Source organism: Musca domestica, unplaced genomic scaffold (assembly GCF_030504385.1).
Source record: "Musca domestica strain aabys unplaced genomic scaffold, Musca_domestica.polishedcontigs.V.1.1 2, whole genome shotgun sequence".
NCBI classification, from domain to species: Eukaryota; Metazoa; Arthropoda; class Insecta; order Diptera; family Muscidae; genus Musca; species Musca domestica.
The window spans coordinates 37892992-37914248 of NW_026712249.1; the positions used below are offsets into that span (position 1 = coordinate 37892992).

The 21257-nt window shown below is 34.6% G+C and overlaps 1 long non-coding RNA gene across 1 annotated transcript; it reads right to left on the reverse strand.

Annotated features, from left to right (window-relative positions):
* Positions 1-396: 396 nt before the first annotated feature.
* On the reverse strand, positions 397-18046 carry LOC109611923 (uncharacterized). The gene is made up of 2 exons (XR_002194178.2): positions 17426-18046; positions 397-1194 (listed from the first exon to the last, which is right to left on the reverse strand). It is a non-coding gene; the product is annotated as an uncharacterized LOC109611923 (long non-coding RNA).
* Between the last annotated feature and the right edge of the window lie 3211 nt (positions 18047-21257).

Genomic DNA, 21257 nt, shown 5'->3' on the forward strand with positions numbered 1-21257 from the left:
GGGAGTTGTCATTCTGACAATCTCATCCGGCCGTTTAATGTCACTAAACGGCGGACGCATTAGGTCCGCCATGATGAATGAGTTTATTTTGGTTTACGGTTTGAGTTGAAAATCCGGAGTTATCGAGCCAATGGTGGTGTTTGGTTTAAAATAATAGTATATTTTTCAATTCAATTTTAAATATTGATGTTTTCAATATTTTGTTTTTGTTTTCGGTATTTTGTAATTAGTGGCACACTCACACACACACCAAAAAAGGCAATTAAGCAATTTATGTGTTGCCAAAAAGGACAACGCGAGCAAAAGAGAGGGAGAGAGAGACAATTTCAATGGTAATGGAAAGGATTAAAAATTTGCACAATTAAGCACTTGATTTTTTCCATTGTTATATTGTTGTTGTTGTTATTGTTGATGTTGTTTTTGTTCAATTTTCTTTATGCACTCTCTCACACTTGTGTGAAGATTCGTTTTAATTTGCCTTTTTTCTTTCTTATTTGTGTTAAGGATTTAATTGATTTTGTTTTCTCTTTTTTATCGTCGTTGTTTTTGTTATTTTATTTGATATTCAAGGATAACATTTAAAAGCAAGCAGAGAATGGGGTTTGGCTTGGTTTGGTTTTGTTGTTGTATTTTTTTTTAAAGCTTATAAACACACACTAATTTATACACAATACATCTAAACATGTAAACACATTGAAATTTTTATTTTTTTTTAGATTTAATTTTTTTCGAAATATTTTTTCACAAAAAATATTTACACGGTGATTTTTTATTTAAATTTTATTTTGCTGGCGTGCTGGGACTAAGCTTAATTTTTGTGTACATTTTTACTTTTACAAAGCATATATATATTTTTTTTTTATTTTTAAATATTTTTTGTTGTTTTTTAAGTTTTTTAAGGAGGGAATGATATTTTTTTTATTTTTAAAATATTTTTCTTAATTTTTTTTTTTTTGGAATGGATAGATAGCTTATAGAGACGGTATAATTTTCACAAAACACGCACTAGGTTTAATATTGCACAATTTGTTGTTGTTGTTGCGTTTTACGAAAGGATTTCTTTGTTTTATTTTTTCATAAATATTCCTTTTTTTATTTTTCTGCCATTCAGAGGTTTACATCTAAGCACAGTGGAATGATTTTATGCAGATTTGGCTCGAACATTTATAATTGATTTTTTGCTTTGAAGAGACACTGAAAACATAGAAAGAGAAAAAATAAAGATAAGAGAACATTAGGATATATTTTACAGGATTTAAGTAGACATATATTAAATAGAACAAAAAATAAAGAAAACACATTTGAATCAGGTTTGGGGTCGGATTCTGGAGAGTCTGATATGTTATAGGGACGTGCATTATGATACTGTTTTATATTTCAACTGGAAAAAGAAGGAGAAATATTTAACATGTAGGTACAGAAAGAAGGTATTGATTCAAAGAATAAGGATCAGCAAGCCAAAAATAGTGCTACCACATTTCAGGACAAAATAATTTCTATATAATTTGTCCATTATAAAATAGCCGGCTTAAAACTAGCAAATTTCGCTTCCAAATTTTCAGATTTTCCAGGAATGTAGAATGTCATTTACGACAGCGAATCATGCCATGCAACATGACAAGCACCAGCATTTAAATGTAAATAAACCTTTTGGAAGTCAAAAGAAAAATGGCTCATGAGCTGGTCATATCGCAATATTCCATTCGGCAAATATTGAAAAATGAGCTCGGGATAAAGCCATTGAAATGCCAAAAAGTACAAGAACTTACACCCCAACAGAAAGAAAATAGTCTAAAACGAGCTAGAGAATTGCTGCGCTTGGCCGAAAGTGGTGAACTGCCGAATTTGGTTTTCTCCGCTCCGATGAGAAAACATTCATTGTCCAGCAGTTTATAAACAAACAAAATGATCGTGTTTTTACTTGCCAAAGAGGTCATCTGAAAATCTGCATATTCGGTTGACCACCATAACTCAAGCTCCGGCCATGGTGATGATGTGGGCCGCCATAACGGCCGATGGTCGCTCTCCGCTTGTATTAATTGACCGTGGCATCAAAATAAATGCCGAATATTATAGTGAAAATATTCTGGAGGGTGTATTAAAGCCTTGGGCACGCAAAAATGTTGGCCGCAGACCTTGGACGTTCTAACAGGACTCAGCAATGAAGCAATGAAGAATGGTTACAAAATGAGGTTCCTCGCTTCATTTCCAGCGCACAATGGCCACAAAAATCTCCGGATACCAATACGTTGGACTATTGTGTCTGGAGTATTCTGGAAAGCAAGGTTGGCACTAAAAAATACCAAGGTGTCGATCACCTCAAGCAAGCGCTTCGGCTGGAATGGACTAAAATACCACAGAGCAACATTCGGGCAGCGTGTGACGGTTTAATTGGCCGTTTGAATAATTCATGCCAAAGGTGACCAATTCGAACAAAGCTAAACTTATTTTAAAATTTGATGTTATTTCCGACATTTTTTGTTTTCATTCAATAAAATTAAAAAAAAATAAAAATTAGGGCGTTTGACTTTGGTGCAGTTTTTTTATATCACCCTATATAGTCGACTGAAGTATTCCATTTTCATACTTCATCCAAATATATAAAAATATTGGTATTGCCAAAATCACAAAAATATCGAACATTTATATTCAATTTTATACGAAATTATAAATTTCATATTAATCGGAGATTTCCGGTTGAGAGAAATACTTAGACATATCAAGTTGTAAAGAATCGCTGATTAGTTTCGCAAGTTATGACTGATAAAAGTATGGAAAATTGTGACCCTTTGTGGGTGAGGTACCAGAAGAGGTTCGCAGATATATATAATCTTCACAACAGATTTTGTGTTAGAAAAATGTTTGTATGTGTGAAATTTGAAGAGAGTCCGGTGCTTATTTTGCTTTTTTTGAGCGTTTTAATTTTAACTCTATGTGGGCAGGTATCAGAACAAATAGTCCGATCTCTACCATTTTTGTAACACATCTTGTATTAATGGAAATATTGTGATGTACCAAGTCTGAATGGAATCGGATGTTAATTTCGCGTTTTATGAACTTATTGGTTTTTAAAAATTTTGACTACCAGAAGGAGTGGACCGATATATCCCTTCTTTACAGCAGATCTTTTGTTAATAGAAGTATTGATATGTGTCAAACTTGAAAGAATCAGAGGCTTATTTCTCGTTTTACGAGCTTCAAGGCTATTCCAAATTCTGATCCTTTGTGAGGGAGGTACCACATGGAATGGACCGATATATCTCATATATAGCAGATCTTGTCTGAGTAGAAATAATGGGATGTGTGAAATATGAAGAGAACTTTCTTATTTCGGATTTTATAATCATTTTTGAAATGATATGGACCGATGTATTTCATCTGCACACCAGACCTCGGGTTAAAAAAAAATATTGTGATGTGCGTAATTTAAAGACAATCGAACTCGTAGATCACATTTTATAAGAGTTAAAATCATTCAAAACTTTGACCATTTGTGAGAGAGGTATTTGATAAAGTGGACCGTCATTGTCCGTTTTCTTACCTGACCTAGCACTGATTCAAATATTTAGCGTGAAATTTGATAATCCTTCTTCTTTCTGTGAAGAAAATTGTTTTTTTTTTTTAATTCGACTTTTTGTGGACCAATGTACCAGGACTCTCTCGAGAGTTATCGTGCGCACCAGCCAGCCAGATAGAGAAACTATCGAACGGACGTGCGGACGGACATCGCTAGATCGACTCCAAATGTACTGAAACGGATTTGGTCCAAGGAGACATAGGGTCTAAGACCGTTATTTCGATATTGCACATTTTGGCCGTATCAAATGATACCCTCTTTAGCCATATGGCTGAGGGTATACCAAACCGTCGACTTTTTATCTGGAAATCGAAATTACGATTTGTGGAAGTTGCCACCGCTACTTTTTTCAAGGAAAGCTATACTGACCATTTCATGGCCAACTACCAGAAAATTGTACAGGGTCCCTAAAAATATTTTCAGAAATTAATACCAGTGGTAGTACTTGAAGAAATTAAATAATTTGTTGCATTCTGATACCTCATCGAAAAATTGCTATTATAGTCTCTGAAGAAGACTTTAGCAACTTTTTAACTTTAACAACTTTTTTGCACGATTACATCTTTGAAGGTTTCTGATTAATTATATTTCGTAAACTCCCACAAAAGGCAAGGTAGGTTCTTAAAATATTTTTATAATTAGAAACTTCTGGGTCGAAAAATTTAATAAAAAACGCGGAGATATTTCGTATAAAATTATATAAATTTCAAAAGTACTCCTGTGACATCATTTTTCAAATTAAATTTCTTTTTTGATCATTAAAAACCTTCTTTAAAATTTCAACTTGGAATTGTTTATTTTATTTAAATTTATTTTCACATGACATGGCAGGCAGGACAATGTCTAGACATGTCGCTGCTAGCAACTGTATCGAGTCTGTCGCTGGGAAAGAACTTCAATTGTTTTGCCTGCAGCTAAGCGCTGTCGATTAAAACCACTTTGGCATTGGCTTTTGTTCGTCACGATGGATATGAGAGTCTGTCGTCGTCGTCGTCGGCACTGACCTTCCCTAATGACCATTTGTCAAGAAAAAAAATGAATGAGTTGAAAAAAGCATTTGTAATTATTGTTGTTGTTGCTGCTTTCAGTATTTGGATTTGAATTATTCATTATTTTGCGCAAGGGTAATTGGAGAATTCAAGGTGAAAAGGTGGACACAGGAGTAATAAAGAAATATGTTTTTAAATAACATCAGTTGACAGAAATAAGTTAAGGATACCTAAGATCTTGACAGGTAGGTTTTTGAAAAATTTTAAAGATCAAATTTCGAAGGAATTTGACATAAAGTGAGAGCTTTTATTTCAAATACCGAGTAGAAACTCAATCTGCAGTGTAAAATGTGAAGATGAAAGGAAGCAAATCTTCCAAGAGAATTTTATAATGTTGATGAGTCACAACTTCCGAAAAGTCAATAAACATACATAAGGTAAGCAAGAAACGGAAAATGTCCAAGCCACCTTAAAACAACAACAAAAACATTGTAAATAGGAAAGGCCGGCAGTATTACAGGGTGAAATAAAAAAAGCAACAAAGTCAAACATTTTTTTTAACTTTTATTAAATGAAATCAGAAAATGTCGGAAATAGCCTCAAATTTTAGAATAAGTTTAGATTTGTTCGAATTGGTAACCTTTGGCACGAATTATGGCCTTTAAAAGACCAATAAAACCGTCACACGCTGTCCGAATATTGCTCTACGATAATTTGGCCCATTGACCCAGATGATCGACACTTTGGTATTTTTTAGTGCCAACCTTGCTTTTCAAAATACTCCAGACACAATAGTCCAACGGATTGGTATCCGGAGATTTTGGTGGCCATTTTGCGCTGGAAATGAAGCGCGACACCTAATTTTGTAACCAATCTTGGGTGGTGCATACTGAGTCCGATGGTGAGCTGGAATGTTCAAGGTCTGCGACCAAAATGTTTGCGTGCCCAAGGCTTTAATACACCCTCCAGGATATTTTCGCGATAACATTCGGCATTTATTCTCATGCCACTCGATTAATACGAGTGGAGAGCGACCATCGGCTGTTATGGCGGCCCACACCATAACCATGGCCGGCGCTTGTATTCTGTTGGCCAACCGAAGGTGCACATTTTCAGATGACCTATTTGGCAAGTAAACACGATCTTTCGGTTTGTTTACAAACTGCTGGACAATGAATGTTTTCTCTTCGGAGAAAACCAAATTGGACATTTCACCATTTTCGGCCAAGCGAAGCAATTCTTTAGCTCTTTTGAGTCTATTTTCTTTCTGTTGCGGTGTAAGTTCCTGGACCTTTTGCAATTTCATTGGCTTTACCCCGAGCTCATTTTTCAATATTTGCCGAATGGAATATTGCGATATGTTTAGCTCACTAGAAAATGTTCGGCCACTGCGACACGGGATTCGATCAAGTCGCTTCTTTAATTTTTGAACCATTTCTGCTGATGTTGCTGTTTTCTTCCTTGCACTTCCTTGGCGTCGGGCTACACTACCAGAATCACGATAGCAAGCGATGGTACGAGACACAAAAGATTTATTCACATATAAATGCTCTAACCACAAGTGGCTATGTGGTTTCCAGCCAAATATAAAGAAATCGCCATATCACGCTTGAATTCCATTACGAATAACTTTTTTTCTGGAAAATGCTCACCGAAATGCTTTAGTTCGCTTGTAAACAATATAATGAGCTGCCACTGGAATAATTTCCATAGCTGTCGGACGAATGGCTTCGAAATAACAGCAGTCTGAAGTTGGTTTGCAGTTTTTTCATCTCACCCTGTGATGTTGATGAGTCACAACTTCAACTTCAAGTCAACCAACAACCATAAGGTAATCACGGAACGGAAAATGTTCAAGCCACCTTAAAACAACAACAAAAACCTTGTAAATAGGAAAGGCCGGCAGTAATAAATACTTTAATGGCCAGAGAAGAAACAGACAGACAAGTGCATTTTGGAAGGAAGACGACACTCACATACAACTTCACATCTATCTACACATGTACAAAAATACACAACAAATCCCCAAGGCAGAAACGGAGATACAAATGAGAACTCAACAAAAAAAGATATAAAAACAACAATAAAGATATATGACTTCATAAATTCATATTAGAATTATATACATAGTGTTGTGTGGTGTATTAAAAGAAGATACAGAGCGAAGAGTAAATACTCGAGTTATAGATATGTGGAGTTCTACTATTCTAATCACATACGTATCTCATTTAATCAAGAAATGAAAACGAAGTGGGAGGCGGGAAGAGGCAATTGTCTGGTAGCAAGAGCAGGGAGATTAAGGCATTAAGAGAGGTAATGGGCTAATTGTAATTGCAATATTACACGATATGAATGCTAATTAAGCCAACCAAAGCCAAAAAAAAGTCGGGGGAAACCAACCATCAACAATAATGAGTCCAAGTGGCTGCGAAGTCAAGTCATAATATTTATGAATTGTTGTAAACAGGGTTGCCATTGTTTAGGATTAATAAAAACAAGTAAAAAGCTGTACGTTCGGCCGGGTCGAACTTTTAATACCCTCCACCATTTGGTACAAATTTGGCAATTTCCAAAAAATAAAATCCGTTAAAAATTCTGTTAAAATCTTAAAAATACCGAATGCTTTCACGACGACGTGGGCCTGCATAGGCATCTTTTGTCATAAGTAATTACAATATTTAAATGCGAAACTTGAAGAAAATCTGTTTATAATGTAGCTAAAATCATCAAAATACCGAATATGGGGGGTACCGTTATATGGGGGCTATACGAAGACGTGGACCTGCACAAACAATTTTCTGGCATGGGCTGAAGTATCCATTACGAACTTCATATGCGAAATTTGAAACAATCCCGGTAAATAATGTCGCTAAAATCGTCAAAATACCGAAAATAGGGGGTACGGTATATGGGGGCTATATGAAGACGTGGACCTATATGGTCCATTTTCTGTTTTATGCTGCAGTGTCTATTGCGAACTTCAAATACCAAATTTGAAACGATTCCGGTAAACAATGTCGCTAAAATCATCAAAATACCGAATATAGGGGGGTACCGTTATGTGGGGGCTATACGAAGACGTGGACCAGCACAGATAATTTTCTGTCTTAGGCTGTAGTATTCATTACGAACTTCAAATGCCAAATTTGAAACAATTCCGGCGAATAATGTCGCTAAAATCATCAAAATACTGTATATCGGGAGGTACCGTTATATGGGGGCTATATGATAACTTAGACCTACATCGCCCATTTACGAACTTAACCTGCCTACTGACAAAATATACATGTGTGCAAAATTTTAGCATTCTACCTCAATTTGTTCGAAAGATAGCGTGATTACAACAGACAGACAGACAGACACACAGACAAACAGACGGACATGGCTAAATCGTTGTAGAATTTTACGCTGATCAAGAATATATATACTTTGTTGGGTCTGACATGAGTATTTCGAGGAGTTACAAACGGAATGACAAAATTAATATACCCTCCATAGTATGCTGGAGGGTATAAAAATTGAAAAAAAAACGAGTTAAGAGGTATCAGTAGGTTTTGCCGACAGATGTATTCTCTCAGCCCTTTATGGGGGAGGTCTCAAAGGGGTTGGCCAATATTGCTGATTTCGTATGGGACATAAGTATAATTTAAGTATTACAGATTTGGTGTCAGATTTGGACTATATGGTCTACTTCATTCACTTTATCTGACTGACTGAGCATCAAGACCCATACGAAACGGCTGAAGCTAAAAACTTGAAATTTTTCACGAGGGTCAGTTTTGATACGGGGACGTGTTTTTGGAAATTCGTACAGAAAGGGTACGAAAAGTACTAAAATATACTACACATTTAATATCATGTATTGGACAAACAGCATGAGCTAAAAATTCCGAAGATTAGGGTGAACGGATGAAGGTGGAATTTTGAAATTTTATATAGGCGTCCCTGGATAGTTTGAGATGACGTACTTTTGGAAATGTTTGCTACAAGTGCATGAAAAAAACTAAATAGTACTATTTTTAGTATACAATTTGGTATTGGGTGAAATTTGGAAATTTCCGAACTTGAAGGTTACGAAAAGTTCTAAAATGGTACCATTTGGTATTATGTGAACGGCTAGAGGTAAAAACATGAAATTCAGCATGAGAATCAAAATTGGAATGTAAGTTTGCTGTATGAAAGTGGTTTTGGAAATGAGTGCTAAATATGCGAACTGTACTAAATGGTACTAAATTTGGAATAGTTTGCTTTAAGGTGAACGGGTGAAGCAGGAATTTTGAAATTTTGTATTGGGGTCCCTGTTGGTGATAGGTTAGTGATAAAGAGATGGTTTTGGAAATCTGTACCACAAATGGACGAAAAGTACTAAATTGTACTATGTAGTACCATGAAATTTGTTATTTGGATTACCGAAGGTAACTGTGTTTGATATTTGCGGTGGTTTTGTAATGCGTCCTATATTTGTACAAAAAGTACCAAATAGTACTAAATTTAGTATTGGGTAAAGGAAAAATGATGAAATCTAAAAAATTTGATGCGGATGTCACTGTTGGTATCTGGAATTGAGATGTGAGTTTTTTTCGAAAATGTGTACTATAATTGTAGGAAAAGTACTAAATTTGGTATTGGGTGAAGGGATATGGCTGGAATCCTGAAATTTTAAATGGAGGTCTCTGTTAGTATCGGGAATTGAGATATGGAGGAGGTTTTGGGAATGTGTACTACAATTGTACGAAAATTATTAAATAGTACTAAATTTGGTATTGGATGAAGGAATAGGGCTGAAATCTTGAATCACTTGAATCACTGTTGGTGTCTGTGTTTAAGATATGAAGGTGGGTTCGGCGAAATGTGTTCAATAATTGTACGAAATGTACTGAATGGTTCTATATTTGGTGTTGGGTGAAGGGTTAGATATAAAATTCAGGAATTTGGTATTTAGATTACTCATGATATCTGTCTTTTGATTTGGCGGTGATTTCAAAATGCGTGCTATATTTGTAAGAATAGTACTACATTTTATATGGGGGGAATGGATAGGTGAGGTATGCTCCAATTTGGTATTGAGATCTCTGCTGGTATGTGGACTTAAGGTATGGAGGTTGTTGTGGAAATGTGTACTATAATTGTACGAAAAGCATTAAGTAGTACTAAATTCGGTACTGGGTGAAGGGAAAGAGATAAAATTCTGGGATTTGATATTTAGATTACTGATGGTAACTGTGGACCAAATAGTACTTAATTGTGAAGATGTGAGTTTGGAATCCTCATATTTGATTAGATGTCACTATGTCTGTGGTTAAGATATGGAGAGCTTTTTTGGAATATGGACTATAACTGTTTGAAAAGTTCTAAGTGGTACTAAATTTGTTAAATTCACTCGATATAGAACTGGAATTCCGAAATTTAATATTGAGGTCTCTTTTGGTATCTGGTACTGGTTTTGCAAATTGTTCGAAAATACGTAAATATTACTAGTTTTGAATCACTGTCGGTGTCTAGGGTGGATAGATGCAGTTTGTTTTGGATATGCGTGCTAAATGTTGCTAAATTTGGTATAGGGTGAAGGCATGAGTGAAATTCTGATATTTTATATTGAGGTCACTGTTGGTTTCTAGAATATACGTATGGAAACGTCCAAAAAGTTGTTGATAGAAAAATTGGATGTTGGTCCATTATGTATTTAGAGTACGAAAAAGGCCAAACACCAACTGTTGGAACGAATCTAAAATTTTAAGATGGACTGTTCGATAACGAAGATGCGAGCACTTGGTAGTATGAATATATGTCATAATTTTTTAAAAATGTCCGAATTTGTGTGAGTTGCCAAATGAGTGGAACGAAAACTATGTACGTCAGATTTATGGTTGAGAGAATTTTTTTGCTAACTTAGTATAGCACCGCTTACTTCTTTCTCAAGCTATGGAAGATATAATAGTGAAAATTGTGGCCCTTTGTGGCGGAGGTATCAGAGGGTGTGGGTCGATATATTCCATTTCCACATCAGGCCTTTCGTTGATAGAAATATTGGGTTGTGTGAAATTTGAAGATGAATCGGATGCTTATTTCATTATTTAGGAGTGTTATAATTTTTCAAAGTTGTTACCCCATTTCTTTGGGGGTGGGTGTCAGAAGGAGTGGGTCAATATATTCTGTCTTCATACCAGATTTCGCATTTTATGAGGATATTAATTATTCAAATGTTGATGCTTTATGTGGGAGTTATTTGGTGTCCGATATTTGTGTGCGTGTGTATGTGTGTGTGTGGGGGGGGGTTACCAGGAGTGGACTGATATAGCCCATCTTCAAACTCGATCTAAGTTTGATAATAATATTACTATATACCAAATTTGGACCAAATCGGGTGCACAGTTATCGTGCCCATCAACCAGCCAGACAAAGAGAGAGAGAGAGAGAGAGAGGAAGAGAGAGACGCCCCTAGATCGACTAAAAATTTCCTGAATCGGATTTGGTTCGAAGAGACCTAGGGTCTAAAATCGTTATTTCGACGAGTCACATTTTGGTCGTGTCAAATATATATCTCCCATAGTAATGTGGCTGAGGATATAAAAAAAACCTTTGGTTGGTCCTTGAAAAATATTCTGTCAATCGAAAATAATAGCTTGGTAAGCTTTAAAAATATTGTTTAAACAGACCTAGATTAAAGCTCTCTTTGTTCCTGAAATAACATAATTTTGTTATGGAGCTTTCTAAATATTATAAAGAATCAATGGCCAATACCCTGATATTCTCATTGAAATATTCCAAAATATTGCTCTAACAGTTCCCAAACCAAAACCATATTCACGAATTACGAAAGAAATATTAGAACCCTAAGAGTTTTTTTAAAAATGTAAAACAAACAACCGTCATTAAGCTCCGGTCCCCAAAAATGTGTGATTTTATGTCTCCCCACTTCTACTAAATTCTTAAAAAAAATTCGACCAAATTGTCGAACACAAAAATGACCGGAAAAGTCCAAAAGGTCAAATATGATTAGAACGCAATGTTGTTAACCTTTGCATTTGTAATATTCATAAATAACTGGCAAAACAAACGAGAAAATAGACACTCAACAGTCAGTCAGTCAGGCAGTCATATAAGGGAAAAGACAGTAATTGGACTCAGACAGAAGTGCAAACAAAAAAAAGGGAAAAGCAAACAGGCAATAAACAACAACGTTGCGGCCATAAAATGAAAGATACTTATATGGGAATTAAACAAATGGTAAACGGAATGCAAGTCTCCACATATCTATTCACCACAAAATCTAATGAAACATTAACCTCTCATACAGGGTCCAAATATGAACTAAAAAATACCCAAATTATTCACACATATCCAGGCTTTCCCTTTCGTTTGACAAATGTTACGTTACTAAAAATCTAAAATATGATAAAAAAAATTTTTAATTTGCTAAACAAAATGTTACTTTCATTAATGTGGCGCTTGAATAATTTTGATATTAAGAAAAAAAAAACCGGTATATTTTGGTTTGAATTCTAGCCGAAAACAGTTCAACCACATTAATATTTTAGACACGTCGGTTTTAAGCTAAAAGGTAAATAAAAATCTAATGAGTAAAAATAAATTAGATGTTGTTAAAATGGAGAGAGCGAACAAATCGGCAAAATTAACAAAAAGATTAACTTATGAACCAGCGTTGCCCAATTGGGAGAATTTTTTTTGCCAAAGGTTAATACCACGCCACTATGGGGTAGGGTAAACCCTACAGCTCTATGTGTGGAAATATTAGTCTCCGACATGGAAAAGTATTTAGCTATCTAGCTACCTACGTCCGTCCGAAATTGAAAATGACGATGGGAATAGAGTCAGGCCTATTGATTTTAAAGATGAATGGAAAATAGTTAGGGGTTGAAATGGACCAAAAACAGAGAAATTTCCTGATTTTGCAGCTGCTCTACAGCTGGGAATTTAGCATAGGGCTAGAGTTTAGGGCAAGGGCAAGCCTAGGGGGCAATATATCGGATATATCGGATATATGGCAACATAAGTACAATATTTGTTTAAAATAAATATTTTTATACCCTCCGCCATATTATGGAGGGTATATTAACTTTGTCATTCCGTTTGTAACTCCTCGAAATACTCATGTCAGACCCAACAAAGTATATATATTCTTTATCAGCGAAAAATTCTAAGACGATTTAGCCATGTCCGTCGATCTGTCTGTCTGTCCGTCTATCTGTTGTAATCACGCTATCTTTCGAATGAATTGAAATAGATGGCTAAAATTTTGCACACATCTTTATTTTTCCAGTAGGCAGGTTAAGTTCGTAAATGGTCCACGTTTTCATATAGCCCCCATATAACGGTGCCTCTCGATATTCGGTATTTTGATGATTGTAGCGACATTATTCACCGGAATTGTTTCAAATTTGGTATTTGAAGTTCGAAATGGATACTACACCCTAAGACAGAAAATTGTCTGTGCAAGTCCACGCCTTCGTATAGCCCCTATATAAGGGTACCTACCAATATTCGGTATTTGGATGATTTTAGCGACATTATTCACCGGAATTATTTAAAATTTGGTATTTGAAGTTCGAAATGGATACTACACCCTAAGACAGAAAATTGTCTGTGCAAGTCCACGTCTTCGTATAGCCCCCATATAACGGTACCTCCCGATATTCGGCATTTTTATGATTTTAGCGACACTATTCACCGGAATTGTTTTAAATTTGGTATTTGAAGTTCGAAATGGATACTACACCCTACGACAGAAAATTGTCTGTGCAGGTCCACGTCTTATTATAGCCCCCATGTAAGGGTACCTACGAATATTCGGTATTTTGATGATTTTAGCGACATTATTCACCGGAATTGTTTCAAATTTGGTATTTGGAGTTCGAAATGGATACTACAGCCTAAGACAGAAAATTGTCTATGCAGGTCCAGGTCTTCGTATAGGCCCCATATATCAGTACCTCCCTATGTTCGGTATTTTGACGATTTTAGGTACAATACCGATCGAAATTGTTTGAGATGTGGTATTTGAAGCTCGTAATGGATGCTACAGCCTGTGACAGAAAATTGTCTATGCAGGTGCAGGTCTTCGCACAGCTCCGATATAACCGTACCTCCCTATATACAATATTTTGATGATTTTAGCTACATTATTCACTGTTTATATCAAGTTTCAAATTTGAATATGGTAATGGCTTATGACAAACAATGCCCAACGTCGTATAGACCTCAATATAACGGCTATATTTGGTATTTTTAAAATTTTAACAGAATTTTTTAAGAATTTTATTTTTGAAAATTTCCAAATTCGTTCCAAATGGTGGAGGGTATTCAAAGTTGGACCCGGCCGAACATACTGCTTTAAACTTTAAAAAAATTAGACTACGAATATATTATTTTTTTAAATTTTGAAAAATTCCGTTGATAATGTCGCTAATATCAAAATACCGAACAAAGAAAAGTACGGTTATATGAGGCCTATACGAAGATGTGTACCTACATGGGAAATTTTCCATCATAGGTTATAGTACGTATTGCGAGCTTTAAATACGATATTTAAAACAATTCCGGTGAATATTGTCCCTATAATCATGAAAATACCGAATATCAGGAGGTATCGTTATATGTGGGCTATACGAAGACGTGGTCCTGCATAAGTAATTTTTTGTCGTAGGCTGCAGTACCGATTTCGAACTTCAAAAACGAAATCTTTTAAATAATTACTCTAAAATCATCAAAATACCGAATATCGGGAGGTATCGTTATTTAGGGCTATTCGAAAACTTGGACCTGAATACGAAATTTTCGCCACAGGCTGTAGCTATTGGCAACTACAATTACGAAATTGGAAACAATTCCGACCTATAATCTTTCTAGAATCATTAAAATACCGAATATTGGGAGGAACCGTTATATGGGAGATATACGAGAACGTGGACCAACGTGGTTGGACCGGCGAACTTATCCTTCCTACAGGCAAAATACACATTGCTGCAGAATTTCTAAAGATACCGTGATTACAACAGGCAGACATAGGGACATCGCTAACTCGACTTAGAATGAGCATCATGAGTATTTCAAGGTAGTTACAAACGGAATGAAAAGCTAATATATTCTCCATAGTATGGTGGAGAGTATCAAAATCCTAAAGATTTTACTATACAATACATTTTTCAAATGTTATTCGAAAATTCGAACTGTAATTCGAATTATTTTCAAATGTTATTCGAAAATTCGAATTGAATTTCGAATAATTCCATTTAAAATTGCAAATTGAATCATTATATTCGAATAATGATTCAATTTGCAATTTTAAATGGAATAGTTCAAATTACAAATGGAATCATTCGAATTGTATTTCGAATTATTTACAAATGTTATTCAAAAATTCGAATTGAATTTCGAATTCGAGCAGTTCGAATTTTTCTAATAGTAATGATTCAATTTGCAATTTTAAATGGAATAGTTCGAATTACATTTGGAATCATTCGAATTACAATCAAAATAATTTGAATTACAAATGGAAAAATTCGAATAAAAATTGAAATAATCGAATTACAACTCAAATAATTCGAACTACAAAGGGAATTCTCAAATTACAAATAATATGTTACGAATTATATCAACAATTATTCGAATTACAACTGAAAAGGAAATGAGTTAATCCATAATAAATAGTTTTCTCTCCTTTTCTTGACATTTTGACATTGTCAATTACAATTAAAATTTTCAAAATACAAATAAAGTATTTCGCTTTACTCCCGAGAGGGTAGTGTTGAACCTACAACGGTTTCTATCAGATTTTATTGCCATTTAAAGATTGTCTTTACACCTAAAACTGGAAAATAATATAAAATATGAACGGTCGAAATTTAACGCCTTTTTCCACATGCCTTTAATAAAATTCTCCCGAAAATTCTCTAAAACAATCTCGAAAAGTCCTTACAAGTTCTGGAATCAATCACAGGTCAATCCTTTTTTCAAAAGTCCAAGATTTTTTCCAGATCAAAAATCACCTCATTTTTGCCCACAACACGTGTAACTCCAGCACCCAATCACCAGTAAAAAAAACTCACAAATCTGGCACCTTTTTTTCTCCTATCCACGAAAAAACAACCGGAGAAATAAATAAGCACCTCTCACGCAGTTACACTCACACACGCACACACACCTGCACACTCAACTATAAATAATTTACTACTATTGTTGTTTTTGGTTTGTGTGTTGTCACAACGAGAAAAGGGAGTAAACACGAGAATATATTTTTGTGAACGAAGCAAAAACAAAAAAACAGAATAAAACAATCTCAAAGATTGATGAGATGGTGTAACACTCTCTTTTGGGAGAGTAAAGTATACACTCAATAATACAGCAACAATGCAGTGTGGTTGTGGGGAGGGGAAAAGAGAGACCCACAACAAACCAAATGAAAAAGAACGTCATGAAGGTGTAATGTTGTTGTTATTACTACCATTATTATTGTTGTTGGTGTTGCTGTTGTATTGTTGCGGCTGCAGGTTTTTTGTTTTTTTTGTCGATTTGGAGAATAATCCAATAAAATGAAAATTGCTCATGACAAGTGGAGAACAACACAAAACCAAAGGAAATCATGGCGAAGAAGAAATTGAGGATAAAAATGTAAATGAAAGGGAGAATTTTTTATTTTCATAAATTTTTGGGAGTTTTTATTTAATTGCACTACAGTTTGTTTTTTTTTTTTTTTTGCTGCTGAGAGTTGTCAAAATACTTTGGCTGTTATGCTTCAGTTGTTGTGAGCAAAAAAGGCCATAACCTCACATTCAAAGCGAGTCTCATTAAAAACCGGTATAGGTAAATGTATTTGCCTGAATTGTTCGAGAGATTCATTCATGGCTTCGATGGGGCAAAACGCAGCCCAGAGTTTCGAATTTGGCATGTTAATTATCCAGTAGTTTATTTTGAGATTTTCTTCATAAAATTTGAGTGATTTATGGCCAAAGGTCGAGAAAAGAACAACCTTTTTTCTTGTGGAAAAATCAATGAATGGCAACTACAGCAAAAAAAACACGTTACACGGGCCTCAAAAATGAGTTACAACACATAACAATAATAACAACAACCACTATTTTTTTTTACAAAAAAATGATACAATTTCAAAAGGGAGGAGATGAATGACAAAAACAGCAGGCAGGGTTTTTGGTCCTAGGGCAGCAAAGATAACACAACATTCACTCCCCTAACTCCACATAATAAACAAGGCACAGACACACAAACATACAGTTGGTAAATGGAAACCATAACAAATTTTATCTTATCTGGTGCTTTTTTTGGCAAAAATATTCAATTCCATTTTTCTGCTTCTCTTTGATTCCTTTAAGCCAACATTTATTTTTTGATAATTTTGTTTCCTTTTTTTGCAATTCTTTGCCTTTACTTCTCTGTATTCTCTTGTGTTCCACACGTTTTGCCACATTCACTCTTAACACACACACACACAGACTTTGCACTTGATTCCTTGTTGGGGCCACAATTTCCTTCAACATTTACACCACATTTTGTAATCACTTTTTGTTAACAAAATTCTATTCTATTACTTTTTTTGCAAATAAGAAAATCAAACTCCACTTTGTTATCTTCTACGTTTCTCCAAATATTCCCAAACACTTGTGCACACAAAACACACACGCACACCCGCTTGGATATCATTTGAATTCTACTTCATTCTTTTTTTTGTATTTTTCTTATTGGGATTTTGTCACACAAAAATTCTTTTGCTACTTTGCCTGCTCTTCTTCTTCCTGTTCTACAAGGAGGTGGTGGAAGACGTTTTCTTACAAGATTCAACTCGGAATATTTTTACCAACTTCCCGAATTTCACATTAGTAATCACCTTTTCTTTTCTGTTGCAAAATTTCCTCCTTTTTGCCAGCTACAAATGGGAGGGCGGGCGCTTGGTCGGCCAGACACTCACACCGACAGGTATTTGTTTTGCTTTTTTGGCCAAGAAAATTTATTTCTTTTCTCGTTTTGTTTTCTTAACTATTTTCACTTTAGTTATATTTCTTTCACACACACAAACACGCACGCACAATCGAAATTGGCTAGGCGAGCGAGAACAACACTACGACGTTTTTTTCGTAAATTATTTTCTTTATCCGAAATTCATTTTGATGATGTGCATGGAGGATATTTCTTTTTTGACTTTATTCCTCATGAATCCTGGACATGAAACGACGACGGCGACAACGTTTAAATGCGCATCCGTTCCGTTGTTCTGACATTCACGAAATTTTTTCCACGACTGACTGGCATTCACCAACCAATGTTATAAATGCCAAAGTTGGCAACGCCGCCGGGGGAGCATTGTTTTCTTTCATTCTCGCTCATTCATAGTCATTCAGATTCTGCCATTCTCTCTCATTCGCGGAAATTCTTCATATTCTTTCATTCTTATCACTTCCATTTGCAATGCAAGTTAGAATTTGATGAAAATGTTTTTCCCATTTCTATTGCGCACACACTTCTTTGTGGAACATAACTGATGCTTTGTAAAGTAAGGTAAAAGGTAGTTAATATCCAAGGTGAGTCGTTAATTGCAACGTGTGGCAAATTGCATGTCAAAACTGTGATGTAGATGGCGTTGGACTGTTTTCTGACGTAACAATGATTGCGTTTACATAGAACGAGTTTTAATAAGAAAATCAATTTTAATTGTTGTTTTGATTAAATAAAATTCAGATAAACAATAAATTGGCACAAAACACGAATTTCGGGAGAGATTGATAGATGTGGCTCAGTAGCATAATTTACAAACTAAACTAATCAATGGCAATGCGGTAAATTTTACAAAAAAGAAAAACTTTGTTTAAAAATGTTTTTGATAATTATTTGATTTATAAATATAAGCATGTATATTTCAAATTGCAATAAATAAAAAAAGATTTTGTCATTTTAACAAAATTTTAATTCATCGCAATAGAAAAGTATTTTAAGAAAATGTGAAGTGGGGGGGTTTGCCGACATATTTATAACCTGTTCCATGTTCGATTATTTAAATATATTTTAACTTCTGTTATGATTAATCAAATTGTTGACCCTCTATGGAGTAGATTCCGAAGGAATGGACCAATATTGTACATTTCGTATCAGACCTAAATAAAAAGTATATAAATTATTTGATATATGTGATAAGTTTTGGCACCAGATATAGTCGACCGAGGTATTCCATTTTCATACTTCATCTAATACAGATAAAAATATTGGTATGGGCAAAATTACAAGAAAATCGAACATTTATATCCAATTTTATGCGAAATCATAAATTCCATATTCATCTCAAGCTATGACGAACATTTAGCGGTTTTACAAACGGAACGTCAAATTTCCTTCTAAGTCATCGGCGAGCTTTTTATAAAGGAGAAATTACAATTTTTTTTATTGTGTATAGGAGTCTGGAAATATATAGAATTTAAAAAATGGCATGGTTCGATGCGACCATTGTAGAATTAAAAAGGTAAAGTCATGCAATCATATGTTTACAATTTTTTCAAAATAATTCATTGTCAAAATGTTTATAAATCCATTGTACATACACAAATCTATGTAGTGAAATTTAACAAGGTAAATTACAGAAAATGCAAAGATTGGAATGCTTATTTGAAATGACTTTACCTTCCTTATATTACCATGGGTACGATATTAAATCGAAAAACACAAGAAAAAGAACAACAAGTGAAAAAGTTGTAAGTTCGGCCGAACTTTGAATACCCTCCACCATTTGGTACAAATTTGGGAATTTAAAAAAAACATTAAAAATTCTGTTAAAATCTTAAAAATACCGAATGTAGCCGTATATTAGGGTCTATACGACGACGTGGACATGCATAGGCAACTTTTTTCATAAGCTATTATAATATTCAAATGCTTAACTTGAAAAAAAATCTATTTATAATGTAGCGAAAATAAACAAAATACCGAACATAGAGAGGTACATTACGTGGACCTGCACAGACAATTTTCTGGCATAGGCTGTAGCATCCATTACAAACTTCAAATACAAAATTTTGAAATAATTCACATATGGGGGCTATACGAAGATGCGGATCTGCATGGAAAGTTTCCTGTCTGAGGCTGTAGTATTCATTACGAACTTCAAATACCAAATTTGAAACAATTCCGGAAAATAATGTCGCTAAAATCATCCAAATACCGAATATCGGAGGGTACCGTTATATGGGGGCTACACGAAGACGTGGACCCACATGGCTCATTTTCTGTCTTAGGCTGTAGTATTCATTACAAACTTCAAATACCAAATTTGAAACAATTCCGGTAAATAATGTCGCTAAAATCATCAAAATACCGAATATCGAGAGGTACAGTTATATGGGGGCTATACGAAGACGTGGACCTATATAGCCCATTTTTAATACCAAAAGTCCTGCAGACATAATACACGTTTGAGTAATTTTTTATCAATTTACTTCATTTCGTTCGGAAGCTAGAGTGATTTCCACAGACGGACGGACATTGATAAATCGACATAGAATTTTATGCTGATCAAGAATATATATACTTTGTGGGGTCTAAAATGTATATTTCGAGGTGTTACAAACGGAATGACAAACTTAATATAACCTCCATACTATGGTGGAGGGTATAAAAACGGTTACTAATATAAGGACTACTTTGGTGCAATTCTTCGTAAATTTTTTGTCACACCCTGAGTTTGTAAAACGTAAAGAATACAGAAAAATTTATCTACGTTACGCTGCAGACTAATTATAAAAGTTATTTGTAGAAGGAACTTTTTTTAGTAACATTTACCAGATAACCTTAAACCAAAATAATAAATTCAAAGCAGATGTAGCCTTTAATTGTTTTGAATTATATAAATATCAGCATTCAATATTCACCAATAGAAGGATTATTGGTACACTTTATCCCCTTGCCTAAAAGTATGCACTAAAAGCTACTAATCAACTTTTGATGGGACTGACATGAATATAACGGTTAAACACAAGTGTTATACTTTCCTCTTCACCTCTTTTATTTATAATCTCATTTTAGTGTTGTTGCTGTTACTTACCTATCATATGGTATTGTTGTTATATCACATATTTTCTTTGTATTCCTTCACCACAATCAATTTAAGATGTGCTTTCATTTTGACGAACGAAATTGTGGTGTTGTAAATAAGAAATGGTTTCGATGGGACATTTAAGGGGGTCATTGTTATCCAAGTTCTATACCTCAGTAATAACAGTTATTATTGAACGAAGGAAATTATTTCCGAAAATGCCAGAGCTGTATTTCATAAAATTTTCATTATATGGTGGGTTTTGTAATTAGCTTAATGAAATGGTACGCATTATTACAGACAAAAACCAATGGCATCACCAAAAAAAACACAATGCAACTCATCTATTTAGCAAAATACTTTAGCAAAAGCTCCAGATTTTTTTTAAGCCACCAACGCGTTTCGCCGACTTACTTGTACGGCCAATGAGGCAAATCACAAATTCTTTGAAAACACTTTTGTTGGAAACTTATTAATTTAATTTGAATACCACACATTCACAACACACACGAATTCGCTATATTCTTTAATTTTCTTATTCCACATACTTTTTATTGTTAACTTTTTTGTTATTTCCTCGGCACGTTTCATCCGTTTCCCGAAAACACAACCGTTCAAAGCAAAGCGCGCCGAAAAACTGAAT